Below are 19,018 nucleotides of genomic sequence, written 5' to 3'. Positions count from 1 at the left end.
AAATTTAAAAAAAAAATGAAGCATGGTCAAGTATTTTGCCAATGACAGAAGGAAGGAAATAGAAATGAAAAGTTGAATTAAACATAAAATACACTGTAAAAAGAAGAAGTAATTTTGTGTGTATGTTTACAGAAAGATCTCAAGGGTTAAGATTGTTAGATCACAGGTGATAAAGAAGAATGAGCAGGGTAGGGTAGCAGAATAAAGGCAGGTGAATTTCAGCTCATCATAAAACTTCACTGTAGGAGGCATAATTAGCATTTCTGACCTAGCTTCACAGATATGAATATAATCTGAAAGGGAAATTCTGCATGTCAACTGAAAGAGTGGATGCACTAAAAGCTATTTCAGTCACCCAAACACAATTGACTATGACTTTTATGAGCTTAAAGACAATAATAGTAACATTAAGACAAAGTCGTTCAACTGACTTCAGAAAGATTTCCCTAACACTGATGGAACACCCACGCTTCTAGAATATACTACTAATACAATACACCAAGTGTCATAATATTATACACCTTCTCTAAATATGTTTATCTGTACTATATTGATGGCCAGATAGATTTTTTTAAAAACACACATTTGATTGCTATATAATGACAAGGTAAGTCATGGGCCTAGGAGAAAATCTAAAACTACTATTCTGCTAAACATAGCATAGCATAAATATAGCATAGTTCAGTGCCTTTCTTATTCCACATCATAGAAGCTTCTTCTTGCAGTAGAAAGAAAGAAACACAGAGGCAGCTAAACAAAGTGCAGAGTTTGGAATACAGTCTTAAATGGTATGCCTTCATCAACCCCCTTCTCAGGGCTCAATGACCTGTGTGGAAGGGAAAGCAGAAAGAGTATAAGGGTCAGATGACTGCAAGGGAACAAGGTCCTTTAGGCACTATATGGTTGATGCACATATGCACTAACAGAGTCTGTAAACAACATCAACAAATCTTTCACAGGTTCAAATATGGCAGAGACCCTGCAATAAGATGAGAAGTGCACATTGTGTCCCAATCCTAAGTAGGAAGCTTCCCTCAATTGATAATTCTGACAAAGGCAAAATCAATTTTCTCTAAAGGAGTTTTACTGGGTATATCAAGCATACTTTAGAGTAACCTCCAAGCCAATGCATAGTTATCTAATACAAAATGAACTTGATGGTATTTGAACATTTTGTTTCTTACTTCTTATTTTGGACTTTTATTTTTTTTTTTGTGGCTTACTGGTTCTTTGCTCAATTGTTTTGATGTGTGTGTGTGTGTGTGTGTGTGTGTGTGTGTGGTTTATTGAAAGAGGTGGAAAGGATCTGTGAGAATTGTGAGAAGAAAAACATAAGAAAATATATTGCATGAATGTTTTCAATAAAAATGTTAAATAGATAAACTCATCACAGATAATTTTGATGTGAACATATTCAGAAAAACCCCAGCATTTTCAGACAGTATATTATAATTCGTAGAATGATCATTTCTTCAAAACAATTTTAACGTTGATAAATTTAAAACTCACTGGACATCAAGTGGAGAGATGGGGTTGCTATTCCACAGTCAAAAGCTCTGGCCCAGAATGGTTCCTCTCTGAAGGAACTGCAAGGACAAAAATAGAGAAGAGCCTGAGAGAAAGGAGGTCCAGTGATAGGCCCAAATTGGAATCCAGCTCAAGGGGAGGCACAGGAACCTGACACACTTACTAATACTGTGGTGTGCTTGAAGACAGAAGCCTAGTACTGCCTCTGGGAGGCCCATCAAGCAGCTGAAAAAGTCAGATGCAGATACTAGCACCAAACCAATGAACTGAGGCTGGAGAGCCCTGTGACTGAATTGGGTAAAAGCTGGAAGAAGCTCAGGAGGAGGGCGGCCCCATGGGAAGACCAGCAATCTCAACAGACCTGGACTGCTGAGATCTCCCAGAAACTGAGCCACCAACCAGGCAGCATACACCTGCTGATATGAGTCTCCCAACACATATACAGTAGAGGACTGCCTGATCTGGCCTCAGTGAGAGAAGATACACCTAACTTTTGAAAGACTTGAGGCTCCAAGGAGTGGGGGGGGGGGGCTGGTGGGGTAGGAGTCGAGGAGTAGAGGAGGAGAAGATGCTCTGGGAGCCAGGAGGTGGGGGGAGATAGGGTGGGAGGTGGCCCAGGTGAAGACCAGAATGGGAATGAAGACTGGACAGTAAAAAATAATTAAAGAAGAAAAAAACTCATGAGAAGCATGTTACATTCTAACAGTAAATCTCTTTCTGAAATCTTTACTATAATTTTGAAAAGTTTTATATACTTTGATGATGCAGCGTTGAAGATTATTATATACAGGACTGGAAATATAGTACTATACCTTATATTTTTATAATAGTTTTATTCTTTGAAAAGTTTCAGCTTTGTAAACAGTGAAACACAGTCATACCTATGCTCCCTTATCTCCTGCAAGTCAACAGATAATCTTTCCACATTGCACTTCTGACTTCCTGGCTTCTTTTCTTTTTGTTCAGTTTATGTTTTTGTTCAGTTTAAGATCAGTTAATGTTTGGCATATGTACATGGGATCATGAGAAACCTACCAGTGACCACACCCTCAGAAAATAATGATTCTTGGTCCTCTACAACCTACCCTCTGCTAATAATTTCTCAGTAAGGAAGGCTTAGCAAACCCTTTCCTCCTGTATGCTGGGCTATGAGATTTGTTTGACACTGAGAAATTAGCTGTGATTTGTTTGTGTGACAGTCCTACTGTGTCTAGAAGATAGTATCTCATAGACCATCAACCCATCAACCTGCTCTTGCAGTCTTTCTTCACTCTTTTCTGTAATATTTCTTGATATTTCAGGACAGGAGGGTAATAAGGATATCTCATTTAAAGCTGAGCATTCACAGACTCCTATTCTCAACAATTTGGCCTATTTTGGGATCTCTGCTATCAATTGGTGCCATTTACAAAAAAAACATGCATTTCTCACTTAAGGTGAGAATAACCCAGGCATATGGGTATAACTATAAATATTTAAAAGCCAATTAAACACTGTGAGTACTGAGAAAAAATAGTAGAGTCCACAACAGGGGATATAACTACCATAGTGACTATAAACTTGAGCTTTAGATGAGGATTATATGTCAAATAGAGAATTCTCCTGAGAAGCAAAGTTAGTAGTGAAATTGAATTAGCAAAATCTAAAGCTAAAACCAGTATAATAAATCTTCAATAGCTTAGAATGTCTCTAAGGTAAGTTCAATAGCGTGTGTTTATTTCTCCTCCTCAAATACTTTCCCCATCTTCCATGTATGCATGCATTCTGCATTCAAGTTTGAAGACGTTATGGAAACTCTACATTACCCTTTGCATGAGGTGTCCATCATCTTCCTATTATGAAAAGAATTAATTGTTTTAACCCTTATCTGAATGTTAACTTCTAAATCAGAAAAAAAAGTCATGTTGTACATCCACCCCCAGCTGTTGGATATGTATTGTTGCAGTGTGTTCCTTGGGGGATTCTTAGATGATTCTGTGATAGATTCATTCATAGAGGGATTGCAAGAATATCCTGTATCTCAACCTTTTTCCTATTCATGCTCAAAAGTTAGTATTAACATTCTCTCTGTGAACAAAATCAGCCACTGGCCAAATAAAATGGATGAAATGATTGTTTCATTTCAAGATAAATAAAGCAGACTCAAAATAAGTACCAAAGTTTCTCCTATATGCAGAGTCTTGATTCTTAAAGAGGCAGAGAAGTAGAAAAAGAATATTAGGAAAGAGACAGGGATAGGAGATAGAGTACAAGACAGAGTGTCATTGGGTGTTTGTGATATGAAGGAAAATTATACACATTGTAAAGATGTCATAATGAATTATATTATTTTATATTAGTAATGCTCATTAAGAAAAAGTATTGTCCTAGCAGTAGGGGATATAAACACAAAGTGGCCACTTCTTGTACTCATACAGGACTCCCAGTGGAAGGATAAGAACAGTAATATACCCATAAACCTTCAACCCAAAATGTGATCTGATTATAAGATGTGTGGGGATAAATATAGAGCAGACTGAGGGAATGGGCCAGTCAATGACTGCCTCAAATTGGGACCCATATCATGGAAAAGAACCAATCCCTGAAAGGAACTGAGAAGAACCAATCCCTGTTATTCTTGCAGACTGGAACCTAGCATAACTGTCCTCTGAAAGGTTCCACCCAGCATCCAATGGAAAGAGATGCAGAGACTCACAGCCAAACATTAGATTAGTGCAGGGAGTCTGATGGAAGAGCTTAGAGAAGGATTGAGGGACACAAAGAGGGCAAGGACTCCACAGGAAGACAGAATCAACTAACCTGGACCCTTGGGTGCTCCAAGAAACTGAACCGGAAACCAAATAGCGGGCATGGGCTCGACCTGAAAGCCCTGCATTTATGTGGGAGGTGAACAGCTCCGGCATTATGTAAGTACCACAAAAACTGGAGCAGAGGCTGTCCCTGAACGTGTTGCCTTCCTTCTTGCCTGCCTGAGGATCCTGCTACCCTAAATGGACTGTTTTGTCTGGCTTCAGAAGAAGAAGATGTACATAGTACCATTGTCTGTGGAGAATGGGAGGATAAGTGGCATAGAGTGGCTTCCCCTTCTCAAAAGAGAAGGGGAGGGTGCAATACGGAGATCATCTGCATGAGGGGTTACTGGGAAGACTGGGAACTGAAATTCGGATGGAAAGTGAATAAAAAGTAAATTTCAAAAAGAAAGGAGAAAAAGTATTGCTTTTAAGCCTGATTATTACTTTCATCTGCTTTCTATTACCGCCTATCACTCTTCTTGTAACTGTTAATCCCTAACATTATGAAAGGAACGAACATTACTAAGATTGTTAGCAGTGTGAATAGAATACAAATAGATCTCTCATAGAATGTTGTAAAAGAAACCGTAACCAGAGTAATAATACCACGTATGAACCAGTATATTCTGTTATACTTGCCTCTCTAACTAGTCATAGTTTTGGTGGTGTGCTCCAAACACAGACAGACAGACAGACAGACAGACAGATGGATAGATAGATAGAAGATAGACAGATCAACACTTAACAAATACTATTTTAAATGAATACCTTCTATTTAAATTTGTTTTCATATAATACAAATACCATAAAAATTGGTGGATCCTATAATCCTGGAGTGGGACAAGAAGTTGGTATATGAATTATCAGGAGGTAAACTTGCCAAGAGAATATATATATATATATATATATATATATATATATATATATATGTGTGTGTGTGTGTGTGTGTGTGTGTGTGTGTGTGTGTGTCCCAATATGCAAGTATGTAAGTCTGGTTTACCATATTTATTCAGCTCCTCAAACATATTTTTTTAAGATATACAAAGTAATTTTTCTAATTTTTGAGAAATACAAAATATTATTTTTGGATCAACATCAGAACCTTTTTTACTCATATGTAACTATTACTTAAAATGTAATTTTATTTCAGAGAATTTCCCTTCTCAGGAGTATTGTTTCAAAAACAAATCTATTTATGATAACTTAAGAATAATAATAACCCCAAATGCTCAAGTTTAATGAAATATATTTCTTCTTAAATTTTAATGTGTGTGTAGTAGACTATGTTAGTTCTACTAAACCATGAGGATGGGAGATCTTTCCATCTTCTGATATTTTCCTTAATTTCTTTCTTTAAAAGTTTGAAGTTTTTATCATAGGTGACTTTCACTTGCATACATAGTTATTTAAAGATCTTTTATATTATTTGAAACTATTATGAAGAGTGTTGATTCCCTGATTTCTTTCTTAATTTATTTGTCATACTTATACAGGAGCTATTGATCTCTCTCTCTCTCTCTCTCTCTCTCTCTCTCTCTCTCTCTCTCTCTCTCTCTCTCTCCCTCCCTCCCTCCCTCCCTCCCTCCCTCCCTCCCTCTCTCTCTCTCTCTCTCTCTCTCTCTCTCTCTCTCTCTCTCTTTCTCTCTCTCTCAGTGTGTGTGTGTGTGTCCCTTGTATTCAGCCACTTTACTTCAAGTCTCTATCAGCTGTAGGAGTTCCCTGCTGGAATTGTTTGACTCATTAACATGTACTATCCTATTATCTACAAATAATGATACTTTGTCTTCTTGCTTTCTAATACATATCACTTTGATCTCCATCAGTACTCATATTCTCATAATGTAATAGGTAAAACTTCAAATACAATACTGACTAGATATGAACGGAGTGGACAATCTTGTCTTATTGCTGGCTTCAGTGCAATTGTTCTGAGTTTTTCTACATTTAATTTGATATTTCATGTAGGTTTCCTGTAAATTACTACTATTCTTTTTAGGTATGTCCCTAGTGTCTGTAGTTTCTCAAGGACTTTTATCATGAACAGATATTGAATTTGTCAAAGGATTTTTCTGTATCTAATGAGATGACCATGGATGTTTGTTTGATTGTTTGTTTGCTTGTTTCAGTTTGCTTATTTGCTGGATTCTGTTGACAGTTTTTCATATAATGAACCTGCCTTCTTCTCTGCAATTAAGGCAATTTGACAATAATGGTGGGTGATCATTTTGATATGTTCTTAGATTTTGTTTGTAAGTGTATTATTGTGAATCTTTGCATTCATGTTACTGAGAGAAAGTAGTTTGTAATTATGTTTTTTTCTTAATTTTGGGCTGTGTGTGTGTGTTTATGTGCTTTAGGTGACAAGATAACTGTGTCAAAGTTTTTTAGACTTAATATTTTCTTTGACTCATTTGTCCATTTCCTGTGTTACATCTTCAGTGCCAGAGATTCTTTTATTCATCTTTTGTATTGTGTTTGTGAATTTCCAGAATTCCCTTTGTTTTATTTTCTTTATTGCTATTATTTCCATTTTTATGTCTTAAACAGTTTTGCTGTTGTTGCTTTTGTTGTTTTTGTTTCTTTGTTTCCTTCAACGGTTTGTATATTCTTGGCTTTCTTTAAGTAATTCTATCATCTTCATATAGTTGGTTTTAAGGCCTTTATCTTGTGTTTCAGCTATGTTGCACTACTAAGTGTCTACTGTGACGGGATAGCTGGTATCTAGTGGAGACTTATTGCCCTGGTTGTTGTTGACTGTGTTCTAATGCTAGTGTCTAGGTACCTTTTTATAAGTATAGATATAGGTGCTGGTGTCTAGAGTTGTCTCTGTTGGATGAGACTTGGTTTCTATTTCCTCTATGTATTTTTGAAGTATGTTATAGCTGTGTGTTTCGTATTTAACTGTAGTGCTCATCTGGCATTTTTATGCTGAGTGCATGCTTCCATTGGAAGAGATATGCTGTAGGGGTAAGGAACGCTGCAGCTGTTATTTTCTTGCAGTGCTAGTGAGATTGGTCTTGGGGATCCATGGGAGATGAGGGCATGTCGGAGAGGGAGGCTGAGAATACTATTCTGTTCAGTGCTAGGGATAAGACTGAGGGATTGACTCTGAGAAACAAAAAGGGGAGATGGTCTATGGGCAGCCTAACTAGTTTTCTAGCTTGATACTTTCACAATAATTCTCATGTCTTTATCATTATAAAAATAAATTCTTGATTTGGTTTCATTAAGAAGTTATAATCCAAAGAGCATACAATAGAAGAAATAAAACCACTCATGTTAAACAATATTAACATAAAATTATAGGAAAAATTCTCCTCCAGTGCTATTCATAAAATTTCTGTACATAAAAGACATCATCTGGTAGAGAAAATATGACAGAATATTAAATCTGACTCATATCTACAAATATATTCAATCTAACTATCAGTGTAGGATTGTTATATCCCTCAAAGCTATATTGACATGCACATATTCTATAAAGTGTAGTTCTAATAATATAAATAATATGTTGATTAGAGCAAGGAATTTTAATGAAACCCTTACTATTACTCAAGCTATAAAATTGAACTAGTATTTTGAAGATTACATTTCATCATCATAACTACCTGCATTCTGCTGCATGAGATTTCAGGGCATCTACACTATAAAAATCCCTTACATTCTACGATTTATAATATCTATTTAAAAAGCTGTCTTATCTATACAGTTCTTAAAAGTGAAATTATAAAGTCTCTGGACATCCATAGAGATTTGAGTTAAAATATGAATTATTAAAATATTATTTAGCAATGGAAGCAATTGTATATGGTGCAGTTTACCAATTTTAATTGTCTCTTGCTGAAATAAACAAATTGTACCAAAAAATAGTAAAACCAGCTCTCATAAAAAATCTCCTAAATATTCCTTATCTGATTTCTAATTTCCACATGTTTTATTTCCATCTTGATATTTTTAACCTAAAGTAAAAATTTATTATTAAAATATGCTTTTCTCCCACAAAACAAGATTGTTGAATATTTATGTGCTTGAATATGGGAAAAGTACAACTATAGCATATGTCATAACAACACAATATATGATATCATTCAACTTTGACTGATTATTTTATTTTTTAAATTTCAAATATTGTCCCCTGCCCAATCTTCCCTTCACAACCCCTGTATCCCATTCTCCTTCCCCTTTGCCTCTAAGAGTGTACTGCCCCACTCACCCACTCACTCTCACCTCACCTGTCTAGCATTCCCCTTAGCTGGAGCAACAAGCTTCAGAAGACCAAGTGCCTTCCCTCCCATTGATGCCAGATAAGACAGTCCTCTGCTACATACATAGTGGGAGCTATGGATGCACTCCTGTATACTCTTAGGTTGGTGATTTAGTCCCTGGGAGCTCTGAGGATTCTAGTTAGTTGCTGTTGGTGTTCTTCCAATGGAGTTGCAATCCCCTTCAGCTCCTTAAATCCTTCCCTAAATCTCCCTTTGAGGTCCTCAGGTTCAGTCCATCTGGATATTCTTATAAAAATGTATATATTGATGAATTTAACTTTGTCTTCCTCCACTAGAATTAAAACACTGCAGAAAGTACAAATTTAATCTTTCTTATTCAATGTAAAATTGAATTGGTCAATATATAGTGTTGTATATAATTTTAATATATTGTACATAATATATTAGTCAATATACTGTTGGGGTCTGCTTTCCCCCAGAATAGCTTTGGACAAATTTGTTCCATGCCTGCCAGCTAATTCAAGATGCTGTTGTTGTGTCTTTGAAACAAAACAATAATTTGACTCAGAGCAGTGTAATGCTGATCACATATCCTATTATGTTCTATATGAGGTATGTTAATCTTAAAAAATTCCACCAAGCTTTATGAAGAACCCATCAAATTAAAGGCTGATATAGACCACTGTGTCTAAAAGGCTCGAGTCAGAGCCAACCACCAGGCTGTACTTTCTGCATCTGTTTATGAGCTCTTTGTAGATTTTATTTTTATTTTTTCACTTAAATGCTAACACGAAATGCTGTTTGTGGCTATAACTCTGCTCCAAAATTCTGACCTGCACTCCTATTGATCAGGCTTAAGGTATGCATTCAATAAACTAGTCTCTTCTGACTGAGATCAGTGTTTATGTGGTTTGTGGTGTGACTCTTGGGCCCCTACAGTTACATTTAGTAGCAGTTCAGTTTTATATTAAGCCACTGTGTTTAACACATCTGTACTTTCAAATGTAGTGATTACGATGTACTGATTTCAAATTACAGCCGGATGAAATGGCCTCTTGTGAACTAAATTGATATCAAACTTGGGGGGGGGATAAAAAATTAAAACATAAATTGATGAAAACTCCAAAAATACAGATAAATATCTGAATAAATACTGCACATAATCATACCAGGTAAACTAGGGAAGTTTATATGTGACTGGGGAAATTTGAAGAAGAAAAAGTGATGTGGGGGTAATAAGAAGAAAAGCACACTACCTACTTATGAAGATTTATGTTCCTAGGTGATAAATGAAATCAGTCCTCTAATAGAGCATGTGCCCTTTAACTTCCAAACACTGTGTGCACATCCTGTGAATCGTGGAAAGTGAGCTCATATTAAGTACCTCCTTAATACCTCCACTTTTTTTTCTTTGGCTCTCTCTGAACTGATTAAATAAATTCACTCATGCATGTATATATTTAAAGTTGAGAGAGTTCAAGCACCACACTTTATTTACTTTATATATATGTAAATATATATATATATTCACATCTATAAAATGTATGTATTTTCTATCTATATTATATGTATATCTATAGATTTTATATATATTTATGTATATTATAATATATAAGTATTATATAAATACCTTCACAAGTATACAATACATGTATTTTATTATGAATGTGTAAATATAAGCTATGAATCTTATATACATAAATGCTAATTTTAAACAGAACATGTACTTTAGGTTCCTAAACATAACTAATTTTTATATTCTAACAAGATATATATCTTGTACATCATCAGAAATTCTCATATTTTATGGAACTTCAATGAGGAGCATGTGAATGAAAACATTTTTATTCGTGAAATTTAAGAATTCCTTTCCAGAATCCACTAGCTCTGAAACAAATTATTAGTGGAGACAGTTAGTACTCCTGAGCCTCTCTGTCCTTCTCTACTTAGGCAGTACAGTTTAACCACCTGGTAGCTTTGAAAATCCTAACATTCACAGTGAACTGCAGATCAATAAAGAATTCTTCTCTAAGAGAGGTGACTCCAGCATGCCACCAAGGCCTGATCATTATTATACAAATGACAATGTGCCTTCATTTGGATGGAATATCATAGCTGGTAATGCAACACAGCCCACCGCAAGGCTTCAAGGTTCGCATAAACAAGTGTAAACACATTTCCACTCGGCTTGCCTTGAGTGAGAATGGGAGTTTGGTCTTGCTAAAATTCTAGCTCATTATGGGCACTGCATTAATAATTGAGAAGTAACCCAGGGAGTGGCTGCTCCTTCCAGATGTACTATAAATACTTGATGTGTTGATGTTTCTTGTGTTTCCAGTCAGCAGTGCCACAGACAAACTGAGTGGATTACACATCTCCATTAATGTGAACAGTGAACAACAGGTTCTTCAAATCAAAAAAGAAGTAAATTCGATGGATGTGGACTATACATGTAAGAAGAGCTTTATTAAGCAGCAGAATGTATATTAGCATAGAAATCTTTTTTATTTGTTAGAATTTTAGACAGTAAAAATTCTCTACATTATATATTTATGGTATGCATTTTAAATACAGGTATAATATGTTTGAAAGGTGCTACTTTCTTATACATAATAATTTCTAAACCTGTTTCCAAAGCAATTGCATGAAAGAAATTTTTAACCTTGTTTAATATGGGTGAAGGTATAAAATAGAAATAAAACATATCCAGAAATCTTTCATGGCCAGTGATTTATTTATATAATATAGACAATAGCAAATTCCCAGTTGTAATAGTAAATACTGGTTATACATTGATATCAGCTGTTGAGCTTTAAAATCTAAAGTAACTTTGACTGAGTGCAGAAATTCTGAATATTTCATGACTTGGGATTTTTTTTTTAATTTCCCAGTCCATTCTAAACACTTCCCTAAAATGGCAATATGGATCCTTTAAAATATGATTGAGCATATAGTTGGTTATCAATAATTTCACTAAAACCAACACATTTAGCTACTCTACTAATTTATGTTGGTTATGACTTTGAACATATGCCATGGAAATCTGAAAGTGGTCCTAGCCAGCATTTTGACATTTTTGCTCTCTAAAAGAGAATTGAAAAAAAGGTGTTAGTTTAAGCCTTCATTGCAAGACTGAAAAAGATCAGACCAGGAATGCAGCTGTATAGGAGTAAGAAGCTTGAAGAATATATAGGAGAGAGGAACAGAAAACTCACCTCATTCTGAGGACTGTATGGTGTCCAATTTAGATGAAAGTATGGAGATGCTGAAGTTGCACTAGCAATGAGATGTACAGAGAGGGCAAAGTGTGGAGTATCATTTAGCAGCTTTGGGCTGAACAGTCTTGGTTTAGCAAGACTATCCTGCAATAACTAAAGCCTTTATGCCAGCAACGAGCATTTCATATTGGGTACTTTCAGAGCCATTCTCCCAAAATCCATATACCATCAAATTGGATCTTTCATGATTTCACATCACTGTCTATAACAAATGTCAATATACAACGCAATAAATATGTCATTTCATTTGTTAAATTACAGATGGTTTACTTTTCCTTTGAACTACTTTGAAGTTTTACAGTATTTGATATTGTCTATGTCTGTTATAATTCCACATCATACAACAAAATATGAAATGTTATTGAGAAACATTTACATTCACCTGTCAATATGATTTTCTATGTTCACTCATTCATTATACATATGAAACATTCAAATTTTCACATTCTGGACAAGATAAATTCATACATTTAGGTGATGAAGATGCCCCAGTGAACATTTGAAAAATATTTCTGGTCTCACAGTATTTGGATTCTATTAAGTGGAAAAAGAGGAATAAAAATTTTAAGATCAATGGTAAGCAGTATTAAGATTTTTTATTAATTTATTTATTTACATCCACAAATCTGCTTGCCCCACTTCTCCCATTATCACTTCACACAGATTCTCCCTCAATTTTCCTTCACTACCTCCCCTTAATAAGCGGAGCTCCCCTGGGTCACACACACACACACAGACACACACACACACACACACACACACACACACAAAAAAAAACTCAAGTCACTGTAAGACTAGACACATCCTCTTCCACTGAGGTCAGACAAGAGGAAACACATTCATACATAGGCAACAGATTCAGGTTCCTGCTCCAGTTGATGGAGAACCCTCATGAAGATCAAGCTGGACTTCTGCTACATATGTTCAAGGTTCTAGGTACAGTCCATACTTGACCTTTGGTTGATGGTTCAGTCTCTGGGATCCCTCAAGTATCTGGGTTATTTGATTCTGTTGGTATTCCTGTGGAGTTCATGTCCCCTTTGGTTCTCACATTACCCCCCCCCAACTGTTCCACAAGACTCTAGAGCTCCATCTAACATTTGGCGGTGAGTCTCTACATCTGTTTTCATTCATTCCTGGGTGGAGCCTCTCAGAAACTCTTATGCTAGATTCCTGTCCGAAAGCATAACAGAGTATCGTTAACAGTGTCAGGGATTGGTTCTTTTCCATGGTAATCAGTACTACTAATAAAATAACACATTTTGCCCACCATGTGGTACATACTGAAACATTGCACTCAATCCCTCCATGTAGTATAGATTTCCGCAGTGTAATTGATATTTCAGAATGAAACAAGATTAATATGAGGATTGTTGGGGTCTACAAATTATCTCACAAACCACACAAACACCAATTTCAGTCAGATGGGGATGGTTATTGGGCATACACCCCAGGACTGATCGACCAGGGCCATAGTCCAGATTTGGAAACTGAATCAGGACATTGAGTTAAGATTCTACAGGGATTTTAAACTTAAAATTTACAAATATTTCTGCCATGTTATTCCATCAATCAGGATTTAGAAACATGTCTTTTCTGTACAGTTATCATGTTTCCATTGGTTGGGGTGTTCAACTGCGTAAGGGAACTTGCCTTGTCTAACATTCATGTCTTAAAACCTTATTAACCAGGATGGGAATCGTCTAACATTCATGTCTTAACTTGGTGACCAGGAGGTGAATTCCACATACATGTCGCTTTCTGGTAGTAGGATGTCAATTCCCAGGGAGGTATCAAAGCTTAAAGTTTTCTAAACCACTACTCAAAATGGAAGGCTTATTCCAAATAGTTTCTTATATTGGTGCAGGTGTCTCTCTTTTGTTGGTGCCCATCTCAGGCCAGCTTACACTATAAATGCTCATAAACAGGGGCAGGAAGTACTATTGGGTATTTGGTTCTATTCCAGACTTATGGTGAGTAACTATACAAAACAGTTCTATTGACTTGTGTACTTATTGGTTTTAAAGGACACCGAACATAGAAGAATATGTAATTAACTAGGAATTAGAAAGTTTCCTCTTAACATTAGAAGCATATGAGAATGATTTCTTATAATGGCAGGTTAGCCAGGTAACTGTTATCTAGCCCTTAACATTTTATTTCATCCTTAACATTCCATTTAGGCCTTAGTATTTTACTTAAGCCCTAAGTTTGACGATTCCACAGTAAGTTACATAATTCTAGAAATTGAGGGAAGAAGTCTACAACAACTCAAGTTGTATGTGTCTCTCCATATCTAATCTGTGCTGTCCAAACACAAGTTTGTTCTTTTTTTCTGAATAATTCATGTAGCTAATCAGACAGCCAAGACCCATCAGACAAGACCCATCTGAGTGTTCCTCCCAAGTGTGGGAAAACTGAACTGCCTGCTGCTGGCTAGAAATTCTTACAAGCTCAGAAAGTGCTGAAGTCATGATTCCATCCATAAAGCACCCCTCTGCATGTGAAGCTGGAGTCTGTATTCATATGTCACTGAATGGGAACTAGAAGTCAGGGAACACATGGGAGTTTCCTGAGGATAATCGAGTCTTTTGTCTGTGTTTCAGCAATCTCATGTCTTCTGTCATCTTCTCCACACTGTAGCAAGCCAAACTTTTGGCTTGTAAGTCAACAAAAATTATATATACTTGTCAGTTGGCTATACATTTCAAAACTCTTTCTTTTGTGATATTCCTTTTCACAAATAAGTAAATATTTACTCTACAAAGAAAATTAAGTCAAATATTTACAAATTATGTTTAATAATACAATTAATATAATGATTATATATTAATACAATAATTATAATAAAATCTTTACCTACTATAGAACATGAAGAAAATGAGTTCCTTTTCTTTAAGTAGAAAACAGTGTTTTAATTAACACATATAGCTAGTTAGTATCCTCTTAGGACTCATGCTATAGAATTTAATGAAACATTCTTCATGTTCATGTTATAGTTAGAATAATAATCATACATTTAAAAATTATATTAGTTTGAGTATAACATCAGTTAATGAGCCTTCTTTTCATTCCAATGGTTTTATTTCAACACCACCATTTACTTTAATTAAACATTTGGGCCAAATTATAATTGAATGGGTTTGCACAAACTCAATTAAACTGTTCAGCTCTTGAGTGTGGTTTCATTTGAGCATAGAACCTTGATATGAATGCATAAATTACTACACAATAATATCATAAAGCTAAGCACATTCTATATTCTTCACACTGGCATTTCGCCCATCTGAGTTCAACTTCTACATGTCCAGATGTTTCTAGAAATACTCAGATAACTGGAGATTACTTATAAAATTATCTGGGCCAAATGAACAGTTGTTTCTTTCATAAGCAAAAGAAAAAACTTCATCAGAAAAATTACACAGATAAAAATTTTCTTTTAAGATCTAGTCTTAAAACATTATTAAACCAACTTCACTATATTAAGCATGCGGTTTTTAAATTATATTAGAATGGGTTTAACTTAAGTAAGCCATGAAGTAAACAAATCTCTTTCTGTCTTAGATATGCCACTCATAAGTTAGTGTTGATTTTTAAAAAACATTCTTTATTGTATCTTATTTTCATATTTCATGACTCTCATAATTTAGAAAAATGATTTTGGCATATTAGAGCTCAACATTTAGCTAGGAGGCAAAGAAGTGAAAATGATATCCATACTTTTATTGTTTCCCTTTCGCTCTTTATATATAAATATTTAATACATTAAATATGCCAAAGATTAAATGTATGAAACAAAATTATTTTAAATAGTCTCTTTAATAAATATTCACTTTTATTTTATTTGTATATTGCATGTGTGTATGTGAGTGTATGTATGTGAATATTATATGAGCATAAGGATTCATGGAAACCAGAAAGTAGAGGGATCAGATGCCCCTGGAGACAGGGTTACAGGTAGCAATCATGTGACATGGATATTTGAAACCAAACCCAGTATGCAGCAAAGGCCAGAAAAAATATAGTTTATGGAAAAATATAGTTTATGGAATAATATTTTTAAACATAATTAAGGTATATATATACATGGAGTGAGAAAGAGAGAGAGAGAGAGAGAGAGAGAGAGAGAGAGAGAGAGAGACAGAGACAGAGACAGAGACAGAGAGACAGAGAGAGACAGAGAGGCAGAGAGGCAGAGACAGAGAAAAGGGAGGTAGAGTTCAAGTTTTCCACAAAATCTTATTTAACCACAAACACAATTATATTACTAACTTATATTACTTATATTACTGTTTCTTCTAAAAGATAAAATAATATTTCATAACCATTACACTTCATTTGAGTAATCTAAGTTTGCTACTATAGAATTTGTACATGTGCATAGAATGTTTACAGTTCTACCTAGGAGAAAAGGTTTTCAAATGTTATTGCTTACTAACTACTCTCATCCAAATGCATCAGATACAGTGCTATTGTTTGCCTTGATATTACTTATATAATCACATTGTCATGAAAACTTGGCGATTCAAATAGAATCATATATATTTGAGTAAGTTTTTCAAAATTTAATTTAACCTTCCTTCCTTTCAGGTGTGGGGACAGGTGTGGGAGAAGGTCTGTGGGGGAGAAGGAAAATAGGTCATGGTGGGGCATCTCTAAGATGAGTTGAAAGCCTGGGATGGGGTAGGCTCTCATGAGTCATGGGGGCTACCCTAGCTATGGGAGAGAGCCAATTTTTGACATATTTATTATACTCTTATGCTTTCAGACATGAACCTAGCATAACTATCCTCTGGGAGACTTCATCGAGCAGCTGATGGAAACAAATGCAGAGATGCATGGCCAAACATTAGGTAGAACTTGGGGATTCTTGTGGAACAGTGGAAGGATCAAGGACACCACAGGAATACCTACAGACCCAACTAACCTATGCCTGTGGAGGTTTACAGCTATTGAACACCAAATAAATAGCATTCATGCGTTAGTCCTAGGTCCCTTATATATATGTAGCTGATGTGCAGGAGGGGCCTCATGTGAGCTCCCTAACAATTGAAGTAGGTGCTGGCTCTGACTCAGTTTCTCACCTTTGGATCCTTTTCCCGAAGCTGGCTGCCTTGTCTGGCCTAGATGGGAGACTATGTGTCTAGTCCCACTGTGAGTTGATGTGCCAGGGTGGGTTGGTATCCATGGGTGCCTTTCCTGCTCAGAGGAGAAGGAGAGGAGGGAATAGGGGTGTGAGGGTGGGACAGGGAGGAGAGGAGTGAAGGAACTGTGATCGGAATGTAAAGTGAATGAATAAATAAGGAAAATAAAATATACTACATTCAGGAACACTAAAGAGACCTTTACAAATAAAGAATAAATGTAATTCAAAGTTTGTTTCTGAGTCATTTATTACTATTTTAGTTTTTTAGTTAATATTGAATGAGACAATAAATATATGAATAGAAACACTAAATGTAGGGAAAAATGCATTTCTAGGAAGGTGGTTGTTTTGGGAAAAACTGCTTTCTACTTGGTAAAGGATCAAAGATATAATGTCTTCAATACAACAAAGGACAGGCCCTAGGACTCTTATTGTTTTTTGTGGTGTGACAAGAAAACACTGAAAGACACTGGAATGCCCCTGTCAGATCCAAGACTTAGTTGACCTGAAAATCCCACTGGTAGAACATATTAACATGAGACAAGATCCCAGAAACCACAGCGTATGCCAGTTCGGGAAAGCGAGGATGCTATGAGAAAAAGCTACAGCACTGAGCATAAAACAGTAGCAAACGGCTTTGCCTGTTACTGTGAAAATACATAGACAGATGTTTGTGCAGATATCAGTAAGGAAATGATAGTGGAGGAATCAGAAACTTACCTTCTATGAATATAAGTAGGTAATTGTAAAGTGATCACTAATCACTCATATGAAAATACTCATTACTGGCATGATTGTGTCACAACACTTGCACCGTTTAAAATGGTATCTCCTGGGGGTTGGGGGGTTGTGCATAATTAAGGGACCACACTTAGTTTGTGGAAGACTGTACTTGTTTATGTCTATTATCTCAGCAATAATTCATTGAGAATCAAATTTTACGCTTGAACTATGTAGTGTATGTTTACTCTGATTATGGTTTATTTCTCTGTTGCTTGGAGCTTTATACTACTTACACATAATACCCTTGTGTAGGTGATACATAACATACACTGTTCTGAGTGGTAGCTTTTAATATGACAAAATATTTTATATTTATTACTTGACCTTGGGAAGGTGTCAAAATAATTGGTTATAGTTTCTAGTGTGATTTTGGCCTAAGTCACTACCTCCATCCGGTTTTGAATTAAGCCTATTAATAGACCTATTCACAAGAGACTTCTAGCATAATTACTACACAGAATAAAGTCATCTTCAGAAGATTAAACAAAGAGTTCTAATCCATTACACACTGACACACTTGTATTCCCATTGATCTAGCGTCTCCCTTGCCTGCAATATTTTCTTTAGATGGAGCAGGAAACAGCAAGCTGTTTGCAGTAGATTATAATTTTAGCAGGTGCTGATACTTCACTTGTCCACTCTAATCCTATAAATCAACTGCTCTTCCCTGCTGTTTCCTATTGCATTGAATAGCAATAAACAGCCCCAGAAATACTGCAATTTTTTTGGCAATTAAAACAGAATGAGCAAGTCTTTAAATAATCTGAAGACTCTTGTTACACTAGCACTCACTATTCTTTCTCCAGATCATTTTCTTGACTCATATAAACATCCAAAACTGAAACCAAAATAGAGCCAAGCTAAACTTTCCAAGTAGACTGCGGACCGGCCGTTTGCCAGGACTTTTGCAAGGCAATATAATGGGGATTGTCACATAGAACTAAATTGTGCGAACTGCAATGTTCCAAGTAATTAAAATGATTGACCTCAGGGATATATTGGAGTATACATGGGAAACGGGGCAAATGAGGATCACATTTACTCTGCAGTGATACAAAGAAGAGAGCATCCCAGGGAAACTCAGCTGCACACCTTGTTCGTGGTTCACCAGCAACCCCAGTGTTGGTGATTCTCAAGTAAATTCCAATTATAATTTAGGGCGGCAAGCTCAGGAAAGATTATCTTTGCTTTAGTTATCTATCCAGGACTTACTTCTCTGTTTTGCAAAGATATGAATGATTATGTTTAATAAGAACAAAACAAATA

The 19,018-nt window shown here is 35.7% G+C and overlaps 1 pseudogene; it reads left to right on the top strand.

The window, feature by feature from the left end:
* The first annotated feature begins 10,593 nt into the window (after positions 1 to 10,593).
* LOC114633364 overlaps positions 10,594 to 19,018 on the top strand; it is a 112,418-nt pseudogene continuing 103,993 nt past the window's right edge.

The sequence above is a fragment of the Grammomys surdaster genome, unplaced genomic scaffold, assembly GCF_004785775.1.
Source record: "Grammomys surdaster isolate TR1022 unplaced genomic scaffold, NIH_TR_1.0 98, whole genome shotgun sequence".
NCBI lineage: Eukaryota > Metazoa > Chordata > Mammalia > Rodentia > Muridae > Grammomys > Grammomys surdaster.
Note: the sequence above shows the minus strand (reverse complement) of the source record. Positions and strands in the feature narration are given on the sequence as shown.